The sequence below is a fragment of the Mirounga angustirostris genome, unplaced genomic scaffold (assembly GCF_029215605.1).
Source record: "Mirounga angustirostris isolate CCGP_5_RB_7025 unplaced genomic scaffold, mMirAng1.0.hap1 SCAF_5, whole genome shotgun sequence".
Classification (NCBI taxonomy): Eukaryota; Metazoa; Chordata; class Mammalia; order Carnivora; family Phocidae; genus Mirounga; species Mirounga angustirostris.
Genome location: NW_026991713.1, coordinates 130,663,620 through 130,682,752, shown reverse-complemented (window position 1 = coordinate 130,682,752; position 19,133 = coordinate 130,663,620). Strand labels below are relative to the sequence as shown.

The 19,133-nt window shown below is 36.8% G+C and overlaps 1 pseudogene; it reads right to left on the bottom strand.

The window, feature by feature from the left end:
- Positions 1-14,960: 14,960 nt before the first annotated feature.
- Positions 14,961-15,999, bottom strand: LOC123840497 (DNA polymerase beta-like; annotated as a pseudogene).
- Between the last annotated feature and the right edge of the window lie 3,134 nt (positions 16,000-19,133).

Here is a 19,133-nt window from a genome sequence, read left to right as displayed (position 1 = left end):
CACCCCCACGAAGGACTGCCAACAGGATTTAGCTAGTCACAGTGGGACTAAAAGGAGCTGATGGAACACATGTGACTTTCCCTCCCTTTTTACTGAGGAAGGCTTTCTGTGCCCAGTATCTCAATCAACTCCTGAGCAGCAACATCATCCCTCTGCTACTCTCGGGTCTGCAATCCACTCTCCTGCAAACTCGTAACTATAGATCCATCTGGCCATCTGTATTTTTCCATTCCTGAACCAGGTCACAACCATGCAGATTACTGTCATGACAAATTTATAATCTCCCCTTCAGTTGGACTCCTGCCCAGTACCATTTGAAACCATTTGTTTTATCTTTATCAGCTCCCTCTCTCATATTCTACACTGTCCATTTCAAATGTTCATGACTCTCTTCTCCACCATTTACCCAAGAGAAAATCTGTCAAATTTCCATTTGTCTTCCTATACCCTAAACACAAATGAATTCTTATTATAACAGCCTCCTTCTTCTTGTAACTAAAAAATAAAACAATTCTCTTTCCTCCTTCCAAATAAATATTTGGAATAAGGCTAGCCTTTGGCTAAGGATATGAGTAAATCTCTTCATATGGCCCCAATATGCAGCCAATAGTGTCCATTAAGAAAAATATGGCTCAGTACAGGGTATCGTTTTTTCTCCTGGTCCAATTATAAAAGTTGCAGGGGCAGAGAGGGGGCGAGGAAAGAACACTATAATATCATTCTCCTTTAGAGAGCAGTTGCCTTAGAAATAGTAAAACACTGAGCATTTAGAAAAAAACATGTTTCCTCTGGTGGGTGTGGGCATTATTATCTCAGAATACTTGTCATCAGTAAAGAAAGCTGTGTGTGTATGTGTGTATGTGCACATGCATGCTTGCATCCATGCATGCAAGAGATACAGGAAGATCCACAGGTGTCACTAAACAATCAGAAGAAAAAAGAGAACTTCCTATAACATACTCTTTGAGAAGGGGCCATGAGAAGCTCATGCCCACACACAACTGCTCTTGAGATCTTACAGGGTCCACATGTCACAGGACTCTCTTCTTCCAACATCTCTTTCCCCATAAATAATACTGCAGAACTTGGAGTGATAAAGGCAACCACCCCTATGTCTACACCGTGAATAATACGTAAACGATATACTTTAGATTGTATATCACAAACTAAGAGCCATATTTTTCTTGAGGATGATATTAATCTCTAGGATTATGGGGAAGGATTTGCAAAAGGTGACTGCATGGATGGGAAGCCATATGGTAATGACGGGAAAGGGAATCCTGAGAGAAAACACACAGATGGGAAAGTGAGTACTAGGACAGGGTGGCTACTGTGGAGAAAGTTCTGGAGAAATATTAAATTCACCATTTCTATGATTTTCTACTAGAAGGCAAGCCAGGGGAAGGGGGAGGTCCCTGGTCTCTGCACACAAGGGTTCATTCCTCATGTAAATGACAATTTCACTTGTCATCCAGGTCTATCACTTCTTGCCAGGAACCTCAGTGTATTAAATACCCATAAAATTTACTGCATCTTTTTTCTTTTCTTTTTATTTAACATGTAAATAATCATATATATATTCTATTTAAAAAAACAAGAATGAAAAAAAATAGGTCTTTCAACAGTAGTTCCATTTCTGCTCTTTTCAAATGTAATTCCTGTAAGAATCACCTGTACCAGGAGGTATCAAACACAGCAAGGGAAAGGATGAAGAGGATCAGAACCAACTGAGCAGGTCCTCTTTCCAGATCCACCTCAGTATCATGAGTTGCTCTAAGGGAGCAAGTACGTCTGGACCATGGAGTTTGGATCAAGCCAGGGTGTCCATCCTGGTTGAGCTTTGTGGTCATCACTGCCACTACTCCCTATCAATGGACTTTCAGACCACAATAGCCAAGCTCCCACGTGTGCACTTGTTACTCTTGCTCAGATCAACCACAACCTTCTATTTGCCACAATACATGGTCGTGTCTCAATCTGTATCTTGGTTGTGGTCTCTGCATGAGTCATTCTTCCCCCTCCCCTTGGTGTCTCCTAGGTGTGTTCATGACAAGGCCATGTAGTGTGCTTATTATTTTAAAGTCAGCCAGGCCTGCATTGAGACCCTTGTCCTTTGTTTATGTAATCTTTAGTGGGTAACATTCCCTTTAGGCTTCTGTTAACACATTTAGGTGGTAGGTGATAAAACTGACCTTATTCAGGCTGGATGAGATTAAAGGCAGATTAGATATCACAGAAAAAAGCACAAAGGCCAGTGGATGGAGGAGGGATGAGGTACAGCATTATTACAAAATTCTTATATGTAAGGTGGCATAAAATTACCTAATAGTAGACTGTGATAAATTTAAGTTGCATACTAAAAGCTCAAAAGCAACCATTAAAATAACTCAAAAAAGGTATAAATAATTAGCCAAAATAGGAGATAAATGGAATTGCAAAAAGTACTCAATTAATCCGAAAAATAGAAGAAGGGGGAAACATGAAGCAAAGAACAGATGATACAAATGGAAAAGCAAGACACCATACCAGATTAAAGCCAATGATACTAGTAATCTATTAAGTAAAAATGGTCCTAACACTTAAGTTAAATGGCAATCACTGTCAGACTGGATAACAAAGTAAGACCTAATAAAATACTGCCTATAGAAAACTAATTTAAACACCAAGACACAAATATCATAAAAGTAAAAAGAATCTAAAATTAAATATCATTTCAATATCATTTTTTTCAAAGCCAGAATAGTTTTATTAATATCAGATAAAGTATATTTCAGAGCAAAGAACATTAATGTGAATAAAGAGGACTATATCAAAATGAGGAAGGAATCAACTCATCAAAATGACACAATTCTAAATGTTTCTGCACATAATAATGGAGATACAAAACACATGAGAGAAAAATGGATAGAACAGCAAAGAGAACTAAACACATCCACATTATGTAGGACATTTTAATACCACCACCTCAATAACTGATAAAATGAGTACATGGAGGGGCGCCTGGGTGGCTCAGTCGTTAAGCTTCTGCCTTCGGCTCAGGTCATGATCCCAGGGTCCTGGGATCAAGCCCCGCATCGGGCTCCCTGCTCCGCGGGGGGCCTGCTTCTTCCTCTCCCACTCCCCCTGCTTGTGTTCCCTCTCTTGCTGTGTCTCTCTGTCAAATAAATAAAATCTTTAAAAAAAATGAGTACATGGAAAATCAATAAGGATACAGAAGTTGGAATCATACTATCAATCAATTTGACCTAACTGATGCTCATAAAACACCTCAATCAACGTGGAATTAACTTTTTCCAAGATGCTTACCAGAAGATACTATATTCTGAGTAATAAGACAAATCCAAAAATTTAAGAAGAATGAATTTAAGAAGATAGGAAGCATAGTCTCTTGCCAAAGTTGAATTAAACTAAACATAATTAAGAAATATATCTGGAAAATCACTAACCATTTGAAATATAAATCACACATTTCTCAATAACTCATGAGCCAAAGAAGACATAGAAAAAGAGAATGGGAAATTATTCTTGTCAGAATGAAAATGTAAACACATATATTAAAATTTGTGGGATGTAGCTAAAACAGAAATTGTTATCGCCAAAGGCCTATATCAGAAAAGAAGTATTTCAGGGGTGCCTGGGTGGCTCAGTCAGGTAAGCATCTGACGCTTGATTTTGGCTCAGGTCATGATCTGAGGGTCATGAGTTCCAGCCCCACATGGGGCTTTGCATTCAGCACAGAGTCTGCTTGAGATTCTCTCTCTCCCTCTACCCCCCCCACCCCACCGCATGCTCATGCTCTCACTCTCTCTCTCAAAAAAGTATTTCAAATCAATTATCTAAGCTTCTCCCATTAAAAAAAAAAGTAAAGCATTAAAAACAATAAAGCAGAAGAATGGAAATAATAACAATCAGTAGAAATATTAATGAAATAGAGAAAAGAAAACAGAGAAAATCAGTGAAACTAGAAGTTTGCTCATCAGGAAGATAAAATTGGTAAGTCTCTAAGAAGACTGATCATGAAAGGAAAAGAGAAGATACAAATATCTTGAGTGAAATAGATAACATACTACAAATTCTACAGTTGTGAAAACATGCCCGTTAACTTTATGGCATTAAGATTCCCCAACTTAGATGATATGGACAAGTTCCTTGAAAGATACAAATGACCAATGCTCACTCACTAAAAACAAGCAAACAAACAAAAACTGAATAGCTTTATATCTATTAAAGAAACTAGATTTGTAGCTAAAAGCTTTCTGATGAAAGTATGCTAGGACCAGAGGTCTTCAAGGTGAACTTAACTATACTTGAAGGAATAATACCAGTTGTACTCAAAGTGTTCCATAAAATCAAAGAGGAGGGCATGTTACTCAATACATTCAGTGACATCAAAATTAGAATATTTAAATCGGTCAAAAACATTAAAAAAAGGAAAAATAGAAACCAATAATCTTTACGGACCACACCACACACACACACACACACACACACGTACAGTCTTCACAAAATTTTAAGAAGCTGAATCCAAAAATATGTAAAAATGATAATATCTAATAAGTACTGTTTAGCCAATGAATGCAAGGTTGGATTAACATTATAAAATCAACCAATGTAATTTATCTTATAAGTACACTAAAAAGGAAAAATAATCTGATTATCTCAATAGATGCAAAAAAAAAAGTCTTTAGAAAGATCTAAAATCCATTTCTGATATAAAAAATAAAACAAAACAGAAACTCAGATTAAAGAAAAATTGCTCAACCTGATAAAGGACCACAAGGAAAAAAATCTTCAGGTAAAGTCCTATTTAATTTTAAAAAGCCCCTAAGATGAGGAATAGGGTAAGGATATCTGTCCTCACCATTGCTATTAAACAATGTTCTGGAAGTTTTAGCTAGGGCAATAAGGTGATAGAAATAAATATCCATAAAAGAAATCTCTTTATTCACAGACAAAACAATTGTTTCTGTAGAAAATCTTGTGGAATCCACAAAAAATGTCCTAGAAAGAAAGAGTGAATTTCACAAGTTTGCAGAATATGAAATCAATATACAAAAATCAGTTATCTTTCTAAAATCTTTTTATTTTTATATTATTATTTTCCTTAATTAATTTTTCCGCCCAATGTGGGGCTCAAACTCATGACCCCTAGATCAAAAGTCACATGCTCCACCAACTGAGCCAGCCAGGTGTCCCTAGTTGTCTTTCTATATAGTGACAATAAACAGAAATTAAAACTGAAACAGTATAATTTTCAACAGCATCAAAATATTAAGTACTTATGGGTAAATCTGATTCATAAGACCTAAATACTGAATATAAAACAATACTGCTGAAAAAATTATAGGACATATAAATAAATGGATTTGCCATGTTTATTTATTGAATAGCTCAATAATGTAAAGATGTCAGTTCTCCACAAATGTATCTATTCAATCAATCTCAATACAAACCTTATATAGTGCTTTGTAGAAACTGAAGATCTTAAAATTTATATGGAAATGCACAGGAACTAAAAGAATCAAAATAACTTCGAAAAAAAAAGTACAGTTTGAGGACTCACACTAGCAAAACTTGAGATTTATAGAGCCACAGTAATCAAACAATATGGTATTGGCGTAAAGGTAGAAAAACACATATATGGGACGTAATAGGAAAAGAAAGAGACATGTACTTAAAAGGTCACTTGATTTTTTTGCCAAATTACAAAGGTCACCTATGCTACTTCTAGGTATTTATCTGTGAGAAGTAAAAAAAATGTGCCTTTACATAGACTGGGACATGAATGTTTATAGTAGCTTCATTTGTAAATAGTGATCTACTGGAAACAACCTAATGACAGGCTAAGGGTTTTCCATGACAGAGTGGCTGGTGTTGTGCCACCCCTCTCCCCTTCACTATCAGGACACTCATTATTCCAGCTACCTGGAGTGTTGCCTGCTGAAGTCTCACAGCTGAATCCAAATTCTGTAAATTCCCCGGGCTTAGGCCAAAGGTAGCTAGCTGCCTTTCCCCAGGAACAGCCAAATTTAGTAACAGGGTGATAAAGGACTGCAAAGGCTCAGCACCTCTGCCTCAAATCGGGACCAACCCGCAAGCCCTCTGAACTCCAGGGATCCCTGGGATCAGCTGAAGCTTTTGTTGCAAATGCATCATGTTCTCAGTCTAACCTTCTTCCTTCGTTCCTTCACATTCTGTCCCTCAGAGGATTCTTCCACATAAATCTCCTACATGCAAATATAGCTCAAAGTCTTAATACATGATGTTTTTAGTCACCAGGACATATGAAGAGTTACTGGAGAATTGCACATGGGATTTTTACTGTCTCAGCTCAAGGGGGCACATGTGTCATTGTTTCCCAGAGCCTGGTGGCCAGGACCCATGGCCCTGCCTAACAGCAAGCAAGACAGGGAAAGTGAGAAAGAGATGAAGTGCTCAGTAAACCTCTAATGACACCTCCTTGTATCCAGTGACAATGTCCTGTTCCCTGTTGAATCTGTATCATTTAGCCAAATGCCTGGCACTGGTCACCAATGTATGTGTGTGTATGTAGATACACACACATATACATCACATATATATATGAATACACAATGAAAAAAATGATATATATATCATAATAAATGTGGAATAAGAACCATTTGCCAATTCAGTTCAATGGAAAGGGTTTCTAAAATGTGATGTTACACATGTATGTAACTGGGGGAAAAAAGCACATGGAAAGGATTGATTTTAAGAAAAATAGGGAAAATCTTCTCTCCCTCTCCCACTCCCCCTGCTTGTGTTCCCTCTCTTGCTGTCTCTCTCGTCAAATAAATAAATAAAAATCTTTAAAAAAAAATATGAAAAATCTTCATTTTAAATTGGTAGAACTGAGGCACTGGCAGGCTATCTTTGTAGAAATCCCGAATTATTTGCTGGGAGAGAAATCAGAATTTGAGATTAAGTCATCAAAAGAGGTGATAATTGGAACTATGGTGGGTGCATACAAGTGTCAAAGTTACAGAACTTGCAAAAGCTGCTGGTTCAGATATATTGTCAAGTAAAGCGGGCTGTTAGTACTGCAATGAGCTAACTACACACAGATGAAATGTAATTTGCCTTTATTAGAAATGAAGTACCCTTGAGGATAGGTTCATCAGACACACAATATTTATGAGGAAAAAATGATTTATCTTTAACATTCCCTGATTAACACCACTTGACTGGGATCACTCTTTCACTCAGCATTTTGAGTACTTATTCTTTATATCAAAGCTAATTTGTGCTTGTTTGTATATTGTTTGGTAAAGTATTTTAAAACCATGCCTGGCCAAACCTAATTTTCAGTTTCTAAGACTTTTTTTCCCTTTCCTTTTCGTTTCTTTCTTCTTTTTTTTTTCTTTCATTCCAATTCAGATCTTGTAGTGGGCTTCCCATGCGCAAGACAGCATTCCAAGTACTTGGCAAATATTATCTCATTTAATTATTGAATCTGCGTATTTATTTTTAACAAGAATATTACAGAGGTGGTATGCTCTTCTCAGCGCATGTTAGGATGTACATGATGTGGATATGTCTTATTAGTGGTGAACTTAACCTTGATCATCTCATTAAGGTGGCTTTGACTGGGTTTTTCCACTGAAAATGTGCCATTTTTTTCCCCATTGTAATGAATACATGATTCAAGACTATGCAAGTATCCTGTCTCTCCTCAAACTTTTGCTCCCTAATTTTGCTTCCACTAGTGGATCGAACCTGAAATAACTATTATTCTAGGATTCTAATCATGATCTCTATTTTTCTATTCCTTCTGTATGTATTAGTTGGAATCCTTTATAGGGAAGAACTGTGCTTTATCCCCCAATTTACAAGACTAAGGAATTGTAGATATTTGATTTATGGGTTATAATCTTTACTATATTTTGTGGCCCAAAATGTTCCAGTTTTGGGCATTGGGAGTTCTTTCAGGCTGATTTCAGGCTGACTTCTGTGCCCTTCAGCATGCTATACTTTTTTTTTTTTTTTTTTTTTTTTAAGCATGGGCACCATACTTTCAGGCACCACAAGATATTCCAGGCTCATCTGCCAATTAATCCTGCCCTAGATCTGGAATATACCACTCCTTCAAGTTTTTGTTTGTTTTGGTTTGTTTTTTTGTTTGTTTTTTTAATTGGCAGTTGGGACTTAGAAACCAAGATCTGATAGCATGATATGCTCCTTGATATTGAGGTGCCATTGCTTCTAGGCTTTCTTTACTGATAGAACTTGAGAACTTGGGAAATATTTCTGGGCAGACCTACCCATATTAGCATTCACATCCATATTTATTTTATACACATGTGTGTATGTGCCTACATGTGCCTACATGTCTGTCTGCTTTTCTGTTTATCTATTGCCTATCTACCTATTCAAAAAAAAAACAAACTGAGTTAACTCTGATGCCTCCAACTCAAATTTAACATAAAGAATTCATTGTAGACTTTTTTGTTTTGTTTTGATTTGTTTTTCTTCTATGTAACTTCTTTCTCAAACAGCAGGAATTCTGGCTTTACTTTCTGCAGTATATTTACTTAATTGTTTAACCCTAATGTCCCACTAACAGGTCTTAGAATTGCTAACTTAACTCCTGTAAGAAACTATTTTCTGACTTAGAGAATTTGTTTATAGTACTTTTTGTCTTTAGCCTCCCAATACCCAATCAATATGGTTTCCAAAATTACACTGGTTCTTTTTCTTCTTTTTCCTATGTTCTCCTTTAGTGTATTATTGTTATTCATTTGTAACACAATTAGTTCATTTGGTATAGTTTGCATTCTGTTTTGGGTTTTCCTTAAATCCTACTTGATTTTTAAAAATTTACATACAGTAAAATTCAGTCTTTGTGATACATGGTTCTGTTGGTTTCAACAAATACACAGCACTGTGTATCCACTATCAGAGTTGGGATATAGAACAGTTCAACCAACCCAGTAAATTCTCTTGTTGCTATCCCTTTGTAGACAACTCCCCTCTCCTTTCTAAACTTGGGAAGCTACTGATCCACCCTGTTGTCCATCCCGTGGTTTTCCCCTTTCCAAAATGTCATATAAATAGAATCATTCAATATATAAATCACTATAACTGGCTTCTTTAAGTTAGCAAGGTGCATTTAAGATTATGTTTTTACATGAATTTGTAGTTTGTTTTTATTATCCATTCACTAGTTGAAGGTTTTCTTGGTTGTTTCCAGTTTGGGTGATTATGAAGAAAGCTGCTATAAACATGCAGATATGGACATTTTGCAGGACCACACATTTCAATTTTTCTTGGGAAATGTGTAGGAGAGGAAAGGCTTAGTCTTATAGTAACTATATGGGTGGGCTGGTTGGTTTGTTTGTTTTAAGAAACTGTCAAGCAACTATTCTTTACAGTGGCTGTACCATTTTCATTTCCCCCAGAAATGTATGAGAGTCCCAGCTGATCTGCAGTTTATTTTGTATAGTTTAGTGTTCTTTATAAGGCTTACTAGTTTTAATTTCAATTTAATTCCTGAATCTTTATTGTCTAAAAAATGGGGAAGGATACTTCAAACGACATCCAGCAAATCTACAAGATAATAAAACCGTACAGTGAGTTTGCTTTGAGAATAATAAATATGCCCTCACTAGTTTCCTAAAGATGATTAAAGATCAAGGACAAATTGACTACACAGAACAGACTATCTCTAATTTTCCACTTCTGCATGGTAAAAACAATTTTAAAGACCATGGAGGAAATATAATTAAGGTATGACTAGTGTTGGTTTATTAAAAATAAATTTTTTTTCTTAATAGGAAGAAATATTTTCATAATTGAAAAATAATCCTTAATATATTTCTTAAAGATTGATTCTGTTGATGTTTTGTATTATACCTTCCAGTTGTCTTTTCCTTTCTTGTGGTCTCACCAAGCCTAGGAATACAGAACAGTAGATGCTACTGTTACCTTAACATCTTGTATCTATTTATAAAATTGCCTAAAAATAGGTCTGAGACATACTTGCTTACAGTCTCTAGTCTATATGCAGTAAGTTTATTTCTAAGTACGCTCTTGTTTCTGATCTGAGCCCTGGGCACATTTGTTCTTAGGACATGGTGTCAGATCTAGTTCTTCAGGTCAACTTTGCTTATTCAATAATCTTCTCAATCCCTTGGCCACCACAATTACACGCCTCTAATATTTCTGTTTTTGTCAGAACAGTATTTTTTTGCTGTACCTGTTTGTTCGTTTTCTTTTTAAAAAAATTTTTATTGTTATGTTAATCACCATACATTACATCATTAGTTTTAGATGTAGTGTTCCATGATTCATTGTTTGTGCATAACACCCAGTGCTCCATGCAGAACGTGCCTTTCTTTCTCTTTTGTCTTATCTTGGTTGGGAAGGGAACAGTTAGTCAGACTCTATAATGCACAGCTGTAGTGACAGAAAGGAGCCTAAGGCTCTCTGGGTGTGTGCAAATGCTCATAGGTATATACAGGTATTAGTCAGGGCCTGAGCCCTCCTCTAGGTCAGTGTATACAACCGGAAAGAATAATACCATAGTCATGCTAATTAATAAGGTCTTACTAATTGGTCTATTTTGAGGATATTTAATAAGTAATCTTCATTAATGTTTTTATGGCTGACAATTAAATGAAATGTGAAAACTTAAACCCATGTGCCTTGTGTAATCTGTCAGAAACAGGCTGCCAAGCAGTCACTCTCATCATGCTCAATACCTAATCTGGGTGATGCCCTCTGCATAAAGACAGGGATTGCTGGGAAGTCAGCCCCATGAGAACTACTCTCCACATGTACAGCTAAGACAGTCCCCGGTGAATGAATAATTCTGTTGAGACAATGTGCTGACCCAAATATTCAATATTTGCATAGCAGGAAACTGAGTATCAGAGAGGTTAATTGATACCCAAAGCTACACCGTTAAAAAGAGACAGAACTGGAATTAGAATTAATAGCTCCTTTTAGACTGAGCATGCCTGGCTATCCAGGCCAACCTGAGTTCAAACCATGCAGTGATATGAACTACTGCTTGTGATGACAAATTTCCCACTCTTGTTTTATTCAGTTCTGGCAGCATCCCAGCTGTATTCCAGCTGCTAAGTGAGTCACTCAGTGAATATCTGAGGTTTAATGCTTTAATGTGGAATATAATGTTTGTTTTGAAAGTTGCTCCTGAAATAATGACCCATGTGTGCCAGCACAATCGAGTTCTAAAACTTGAGCATCTGAAAATCTGAAATCTGCTTAATTAACATGTGCTTCCCTCATGGAAAAGAATTGAGAAAATTCTATTGTATCTGAGTCAATCAAATTATTGCTTATTATTATTAATTGCTACTTTGAACAGTAGCAATTATTGGAATAAGAACATTAAGAATGAGGTATTTTTGAATTCAAAGATATGAGCCCATCAGAGGTCTGACTCTTCATAAGTAAGAGAAATCGAAAAAGCTCATGATGTTTATGCATATGTCTCAAATAATTTGTAAATAAATTATTTTAAAATCTTATCTTACTAAAGTTTTCCTCAAAATCCTGTGCCATACACTTGAGCTATTTTTTTTAAAATAGGACTTGAGATGCTGTTCAAGAATTTCAGGGAAAGTAGAGCTTCTGTCACTTTGCTTGAGATGAAAATAGGAGACACATCAAGTTATGGCATTCGGAAATGCTCCTTCTTCTGGAATGAACAGCTATTATGCTTAGTTTCTTTTTTTTTTTTTAATTGATAAAGTTGATGAGATTTGGAGACTTTAAGAGTGAAGGAATGATTACCAAGCATTACAATTAAGTAGAGAAGCATGTTCTGAAATAATTCAATCTGAAGTGAAGAGTCCTGCAATAATTCTCCCCTTGGCTCTTTTCTAAAGATACAGATAATTGTCTGAGTTTTTGTTTCTCCTCAGCTGCCTCTCAAAACCTAGCAGCTTGTCTCATCACAATTGTATTTCACAGGAAGGGTGTGAAGATACATGAGTTACCAATTGTAAAACACTTTAAAGTCAGAGGTGTTATACTCGATGATAGTGAGAAAGTAGAAGGAAAATAGGTGACAACTTGCTAAAAAATCTGTCATTGTCCATTTCGGGATAACTTCAGGGTAGCTCATGATAAAGCCTTCACCCAAAGGCATACTGGATCTATTTGCACAAAGTAGCATTTTGAGTATCACAAGAAACACCCTTTATATCACTCTTTCAAATGGCAACAGTTAGAGGGATATAAAGCAAGCTACACTGCTATGCTGACATTCCTAAAATGAAAAAATGATACAGGGCAAAATAAACTTCCTATGATTACAAAACAAAACAAACATGAACACACCAATTATATGTCCCTACAAGTACTGCAAATTCAGTGAGTCCTAAGGTAGCTTTTGCTCCTTCTCTGAGCATCCTATTTTGAATAATGGCTTTACTATCCATTCAGCTTTCCAAGTTGGAATGAAGGACTGCACCATTACTTTTAAGTTTTTCTCACTGTCACGTTACCAGTCTCATAAAAGACAATTTCTAAGGTATTTTATAGTTTCTTACCTGAAACTGGCATCTTTGCTTTCAGGCTTAGCTAACTCCCCAACTTTATGACTCATCCTAGTAACTGTCATTGAATTCTATTTTCCCACACATGCATGCACCCATGCACACACATACTAGTCCTAATATTGTCATTCATACCAAAAAAAAAAAAAACACACAAAAAAAAAACAAAAACAAAAAAATAAACAAAATAAACAAAATAAACCCTCTATTGATCCTTTTTGCCACTGGGATAAAAACCAAGAACCCCAGCATTTCAGCTCAACCTACTCAGTCTTGCTCATTTGTCTCTAAAGCTTGATTCTGTACCCTCTCCAAGTCTCGGCTAAACCCTGTGATAGAGAAATCTGTATCTCCCAAATATGTCATGCTTCATTGGCATTATTGTCTCTGCACTGTTTTTTTGGTTTGTTTTGTTTTTGTTTTCATTGTGTGTGTGTGTGTGTGTGTTTCTTTTTTGGTTTTTGCCTGGCTTACCACCGTGAGCTCTTTAAGGGAAGGGTAGTTCATTTATTCCCATAACTCCAGAGCCTGGCACAGGACCTAACACATAATTCAATCTCAAAAATATTTAAGGAAGGAAGGAAGAGAGGGAAGGACTTCAAGGAAGGGGTGGGAAAATGAAGGAAGTGAGTGAAGAAAGGCATGAAGGAGGATGAGAAATGTTTATTTTCCATCTTGAGGTGACCTGAAATTCAAAATGCATTTTTCCTAAGAAACACAAGTACTATGGTAGCTCAACATTGGAATTAGACCACAAAATTTAGTTCACGAGATTTAAACTTGGTTCACAAAATGTTTCTTATTTTTTAAAAAATATTGTTTACATGTGATGTTTTGGTTATGATTATATCATTAACCCTCTGAGAAAACAGGTCTTGAAAACTGATTTATAAGAGCATTATATATAACTTTGACCCTTAAGCGAGTATGTTCTGAGCATGAAATGTATGGTTAGCAAGAGGATATTTTGGAACACACCTCGCTTGTAATTTGCATTCAGTAACGTAACCCACAAAAGCAACTCTTCCTCATAAAACTACATGCGAAGATCAAGATTGAGATTCACCACTGGTTTTAAACTTCAGATTGATAAAATGCTAAAAGGAGCCTTGAGAGAAATGATTAGGATAGTATACACAAAGATGTTTCATTTTCACTAGGGAACATAGTTCGTATTTATTGTAACATTTAATCATGTGTTTTCTTGTTACATTTGGAAATAAACTTTGCCAACATGACAGAGTGATAAACCAATCGCTTAGAGTCTTTGAGGCCTTATAAGACAGAATGTACTTCTCAAATGCAGAGAAGATAAAACATAAAGAACAAAATACTTGAATTGTTTGGGTCACATTTCCTTTCCCTTATCACTGGTGATCGTGGTGCCCTGATAGAGAATTCTATCTAAAACATAAAGGATATGGAATTAAAGGACCTTAATGTTGATGTTTATTATGGGTATCTGAACTTGAGTAGCTATGTCACTCCTGGATCCTGGGATAGTTTAAGACAGACACTCTAGCATGCAAAATTAGGATTTTAAAAAATTGGTGTGACATCTCTCACAATGGGTGCTAGTGCTTGAATCTTTCCCAGCAAGCTCCAAAATTAGTTCTGGATAAAGACTGTATAAAAATGAGAAAAAAAAATCTTTCTCTCATGTGACAAGTGACAGTCCTCCAGTTTTTGCTGCCTGACTTCATTTTCACTACCAAGAAATTGGGAATGTAGCTAGCTTACCACAACATTCTTCACATTTACATAAGAGAAACGTAATGGGAGGAATCTTCAAATGTTTCTCCTATGAAAACTTCACATATAGTAACTATGGTCTTTTTCACACGTTTATTATAAAAAGAGTAGGGAATACAAAAATCATATACATACATACCAATGTCAGGAAAAAAAATAAAAAGAAAACAATCTTAAGAACAATGGGTAGCAAGTACTGTGGTGTATCACTCAGGAATCCAGGGGATTCCCAGAGGACAATTCTTGACATTCCTCTGTCCAATTATTATGGTAAAGGGAGAAATGCAGTGGCCATGACCTGAAAAATGCTGGGTGACCAGAGGCTCATCTCCCCAGGCAAGCCACACAGACCAGCAGAGTTGGTCTCCGTGAAAGTTCTACCTCTCCCTCTGCCCATCCTGATTTCTTCATCCTCTAATAAGCCACCTGTACTTCAACTGAGTCTGTTTCATGGGGAACCTGACCTATGAAGCAAAATGGTGGTTACTAACTGTCACTTGCATGATGATGGATGAAACACTGTACATATTCTTTCTTTTTTAAAATAGTACAAGAAGCTTTACTGACTACAGTGCAAGTTAAAGCAAGAAGAAGAAACAATCATTTAAAAACACCAGAGATCCTTACAAAGCAAAGGTTAAGAAATAAATCAAGACTGTTGAGTTAAGCTGTGCCTGGAATGAAGAACAGACCTCCTTCACTTTGATCCTTGGGTTCTTGGTATTTCCACTGGATGTAGTCAAAGATGTCTTTCTCACTATCCACTGGCAGAGGTTCTCCAGAAACTCCAGTGACTCCTCAGGGATGGACTGTGTATTCCTCATTGTGAAGCCCTTTTTTAAGGGCATGAGCTCTCATATTCTTATTGAAAATATCACTCCCAGTGAAACAGAGAACACCACAGTACTATTGATCCTTGGATATCAACCTTATATCAATTCCCCTTTGTGGATACTCCTTATCATCATTTTTACTGGGAAGCTGGCAAACACCTGAACTTTGTTTCACCTTTTGACAACATCTGTAATAAAATGGACCTTCTGTAACTGCTCCACAACACGATGTAACAGCTTTGGCTGTTTGGTGGATTCAGAAGTAAAGTTTGGATGGATCAGAAGAACATCCATGTCACCAATGGACTGTGCACCTCTGCGGAAACCCGCAGCAGACTGTAGCAAGGAATTCAGAATTCAGTTTTTAAACTTCAATTAGTACAATGGCTTACACTTGTCACATTTCTTCAGGATAAATTCTTTTCTCAAATTCATCAAAATATTTCAGCCCAATTCACAGATGATGGTTCCACTTATCTTCATTTTTTTTTCCTGAGATCTTCTAAGGCTTTAATTTCTGCATCTACAAACTTCCTTGCAGCAGATGGACCAATGCCATTAACTTGAGTCAGGAAATTGACAGATGAACTCGTATCATCCTGCTGAATCTTTCCCAGCTTACACAATTTTCTAGTCGCTAACAATTCATCAATCTTTTCAGCAACTTTTGTTCCTACTCCAGGCAATTTCTTAGCTTCTGCTCCACATTTTATTTTGTATGGGTACTTTGCTATCACAGATGCTGCTTTTTCTGTAAGCATTGCACTTGTGGATGGCCTGGTTCACGTTCTTCTCGAAGTCTGCAAGTTCTGTGAGCATGTGGGTGATTTCCCATTGAGCATCTCTGGCCATGCCTTCCATTTGCTCATGGTTGCCTGCCCAGGGACCGTCCCCCTGTCCTAGCTCTAAGGAGGGGCTGGCTTTTGGGGAAGGGAGGCAGACCAACCCCAGCAAAGCCAGCACAACCCACTGAACAATGGCTGTCTCTGAAAACATTGTACATATTCTTATTATTGATCAAAATAGGTAAGAAATATTAATGAGAGGACCTCTGACTACAAATTTCTGCCTTTTACAATAAGGTCCAACCTTCCCCTTTTGCAAAAGAGATAATTAAGGCCCAGAGATAAAAATAACATATATATTTTTTAACCTCACCAAGAAATTAGAGAAAAATTAGAACCCCTTTTTTTTGGTCATTTGTAAACTTCTCTTAATACTGTTTCCGTGAGTAGAAATTTTCAAATCTAACTCTGCAGCAGAATCACTGATGAGAGTTTTTTAGTTTGGTTGTGTTTTTATTGTAATAAAGATTTCCAGGCCCACCCCAAACATATTGAACTGGAATCTGTTGTGAAAGTTTCCACCGGAATCTGTATTTTTAAAAGTTGCACAAAAAATTCTGATGATCAGGTAAATTTGGGAAATGTGATACAGAGAATCTAAGAGCTTACTAGTTTTCTAGGGCTTCCTTAACAAAGTACCACCTAGGGGCACCTGGGTGGCTCAGTCATTAAGCGTCTGCCTTCGGCTCAGGTCATGATCCCAGGGTCCCGGGATCGAGTCCCACATAGGACTCCCTGCTCGGCAGGAAGCCTGCTTCTCCCTCTCCCACTCTCCCTGCTTGTGTTCCTGCTCTCGCTATCTCTCTCTCTGTCAAATAAATAAATAAAATCTTAAAAAAAAAAAAACAAAAATAAAAACAAAGTACCACCTAGTAAGTGGCTTCACCATCGGAAACGTATCGTCTCAGTTCTGGAACCTAGAAGTTTGAGATCAAGAGGTCAGCAAGGTTGGATCCTCCTGAGGGCTGTGAGGGAGAATCTCTTCCATACCTTTCCTCTAAGCTTCTAGAGGTTTGCAGATGCTCTCCCCTGCATATATGCCTGTGTCCAAAGTTTCCTTTTTTATAAGCATTAGAAACCAATCTTAGTCTAGTGTGACTTCATCTTAACTAACTACATCTTCAAGAACCCCATTTCCAAATAAGGTCACATCCTGAGGTTTATATGAATTTCAGGTAAACACAATTCAACCCATTATAGGAATCTAAATTTACAACTACTCCTGTATAATTTGATTTAAAAAAAAAAAAGTGCTAGGTAAGCCAGCTAAGGCTAAGGCAGAGAGAATTGGTGAAGAAAAGGATTTCCTCTGCTGTACTTGGTCTCTGATTTCAAGCTTCAGGTATATAAGCATAAGGTTGTACATGGGAGGGCTTGGATCCAACCTAGATTTTGGTTAATTTAATTCCTCTCTTCTACATCTTAGTGGGAACACTTCATCCCCTTTTATTATTGCATCCATTGTGATTACCAGCACCATTAAGAGGACCTCACCACAAATTCTGATAAATCAGACTTCCAAAAGCAAAGATGAAGTCACTTTGATCATTCATATCATGCTTGATACTTTAACATTCTTTGATTTTCAGTTTCATTATTACTTTTTTTCTTCAGCTTTCCCCAACTAACATAAGCTAACATTTATTGATATCGGCCAGTGGTTAAAAAGGAATTGTACCAATTGGTACAGGAATATGATATGATATCTAATCTTAATCTAATTTCAGTGATTTTATTAACTAAAGCAAAAGTTTAGGACCAAGAAATGTGTGTGCAGTTGCAGAACTGATATAAGTGATTATTAAGGCCACATACCATTGCTTTAAATAGCTCTTGGATTTTTTTCTCCTAGTTTTCTAGACTGTTTTCTGAATGTCACATAAGATAAGATAAATTTTCATTGCCTCCTAGACATTGTCTAATAAAAGGGGATGGTATCATTTGGGGGAAGATAATCAATACACTGACATTTTCCAAGAGTGATGTTTTATAGAAATTTAAGACCTAAATAAACAAACCTTCACATGTAGCAGCACCTCTATAATTTAAGAATACTTTTTCTGAAGAATACCCAAGAGTTAATGTTAATTAGTGGCATACTAGAAAGCTAAACTCTATTGAAGACCTTTCAAGACTTCTCTGGAAGGAAATCGCTGGCTTATTTTTTCAATCCTTGAAGGCAAGTATCCAAATTGTGTTAAAAAAAAAAAAAAGACAAGGTTAAACTAAAGGAGAATTTAAAAAACAAGTCATGTTTGTTCTATTAATAGTCAGTTCTGTACAGAGTTTTTGCATTCTTGTGCACGCAGAAGTCAGACTGACAAAGATCACCATAGACTTCTTAAGAAATAGATTTTCAACAATTTATTTCAACATTGCAATAAATCTTTCCCATCCTGTCGATAAAAGGAAAAGCAATCCCTTTTGGGATTGGTCTGTTTGGTCCTCAACTGGAATAGCTCAGCTTGCCTATGCACTGTCAGTGCAGAGCTTGTTCTGTTATCGAATTTTGCAGAATTAGTGCACAGTGGTGAGAAGAAACAAGCTAAACCTGACTAGCTTTTCTCAGAATCAGAGGTCCCTCATCTCCCGTGACTTCTAAGTGCAACTGGGAGGCTGGCGGGCACAGCAATGCTCAGATGCGGATACTATAATCATTAAGCTTCTGATTTTTTATCACCATCCTCAGTCCTTCTTCACACATTCCTACTCTTTTCCCATAAAAACTCGGTGTATGGAATCATGAGGCAAAGTAATAAAACTAAAGAATGTTTTTTCTCTGTCATTTTCTATTTGGCAACACCCTTGCTTTGTGTGGGGAGCAGACCAAGTAAAGTGGACTCCCTTCACCTGTTTGGCTGGTGGGAGATAGTGACAGTTTTTGTCATTGCATCCTATGCTCTTTGAGCTTTTGTTTCACAATTACAAATTTCTTCAGGGGTGTGGATACCCTGGGGTGTCAGAGGAACTGACATTCCTGTTTACTGAGTCTGTTGGCTTTTAAATGTTTTCACCTGATGCCTTGAAAAATCCTTCCAGAAGCCTTCTTTATCCATTTAGCAAATCTGGTTATGGTTATTGGGTGTGGATGCAGGCAGGCTATGCAGACATCTGAAGTAGAACACGATGAATTTTTATTCCTAGAAAATGCAGATGTG